This window comes from Zingiber officinale, chromosome 1A (genome assembly GCF_018446385.1).
Source record: "Zingiber officinale cultivar Zhangliang chromosome 1A, Zo_v1.1, whole genome shotgun sequence".
Taxonomy (NCBI): domain Eukaryota; kingdom Viridiplantae; phylum Streptophyta; class Magnoliopsida; order Zingiberales; family Zingiberaceae; genus Zingiber; species Zingiber officinale.
This window is the reverse complement of record NC_055987.1, coordinates 47637803-47639355: the sequence shown is the minus strand read 5'-3', so window position 1 is coordinate 47639355 and position 1553 is coordinate 47637803. Positions and strand designations below refer to the sequence as shown.

The following is a 1553-nucleotide window of genomic DNA, read 5'->3' as shown; positions in this document are numbered from 1 at the left end:
GCTTCTATTTGCTGTTTGTTTTCTGACAATTAGTTTTGTCCTATCTTGAACATTAGAAAGCTTTCTGTGTTTTTTTGGAGAATTCATTGTGGTGCTCGATAATGCGCTATTTTCCCTCACTGATTGGTAAACTTGAACTTTTGTTGCCTCTGACTTGAATTTTCTAAGCATGAATTAAGGGGCTACCGGTAATCTGTTTCTTGGATAGCTACATGTTGGTGCTTGAGGTTGCCTATTTGAGTTGGTGATTACTAGCTGAGAATGGTTCTTTATAGTAATAATGTCCTGAAGGATTTGAATTATTTGAGGGGCAAATTTGAGTTACACCATTGAGGATAGTCAGATTGGCTGATGGCTCCTGTGCTGTTTTTTGCTTTATTGCTTATGTACTGTTTGCTAGATTCTTCATCAGATCGAGATAGACGATGAAGATGAAGTGTCTAAAAGCTCAGATTCAGAAAGTAATGATGATTTGGAATTGTCAAAAGTCATTGAAATGAGACTTCTTCCTTCAGATGCTGGAAAGTGTATCCTTGCTACCATGCATGCCTCATATTGTTAGTGCATTTTAACATTGTAATGGGTGTTTTGAAACTTCACAGGTTCTTTCTTGTTTTTACAGATGACAACACCAATATCAATTGAAAACGTTCGTAGAGAGGTCAAAATCCTCAAAGCCTTGTCCAACCATAATAATTTTGTCAAATTTTATGATGCATGTGAGGATGCACTTAACGTCTACGTAGTCATGGAGTATGTCTTAATTAACTCTAGTTAGCTTAACAATGAGTAACAACGTTTCTACATCTGATATTTGTTCCATGTCACAAGATAGAGTTGATATATCCAAAACTTTTTGCATGTAGTATCCTACTAATATGCCTCTTTGCTTTACACTTTGTATCCTTCACTAAGGAAAAATGATAATACTTTTCCATACAAATTTTAAAATGAACACTTCTAAGATGATGGGAAGCAATTTTTTTTTAAAAAAAATTATGTAGTACTTCTATTAATTTGGAACTCAACAATATGTTTTTCTCTTTTCCAGATTATGTGAAGGTGGATAATTATTAGAAAGAATTTTATCCAGGTAAAAAAGTGATTTTATTGGCCATAATTTATATCTATTTGATTATTTGAATTTGAAAATTAATAACTTTTGATTGCTTTTTTTCCCTTGTGTTCTCAAGAGGTGGAAGGTACTCAGAGGAGGATGCAAAAGCTATAGTTATTCAAATACTGAGTGTAATCGCCTTTTGTCATCTTCAAGGTGTTGTGCATTGTGATTTAAAGCCAGAGGTTTGTGTCATAGAGAACTTTGATTCAATTTATGCAGACATGATATTATTTTAGATCTCTTATTTTACAGGAGCAACTTAGGGTATTCTGCTGTTCATTTCTTTTTCAACATATATTTTTCAGCGCTGTTAATATTTCTTCCTTGTATTTAACAACAGAATTTTCTTTTCACCACCAGAGATGAAAATGCTCAGATGAAGTTGATTGATTTTGGCCTTTCCGATTTTGTTAAACCAGGTGAGCATTGTTTA

General features: G+C 33.4%; 1 long non-coding RNA gene across 1 annotated transcript; it reads left to right on the top strand.

The window, feature by feature from the left end:
• The first annotated feature begins 700 nt into the window (after positions 1-700).
• LOC122002989 lies at positions 701-1303 on the top strand. Its single transcript, XR_006117757.1, has 3 exons — positions 701-753; positions 1052-1093; positions 1194-1303. It is a non-coding gene; the product is annotated as an uncharacterized LOC122002989 (long non-coding RNA).
• The last annotated feature ends 250 nt before the right edge of the window (positions 1304-1553 follow it).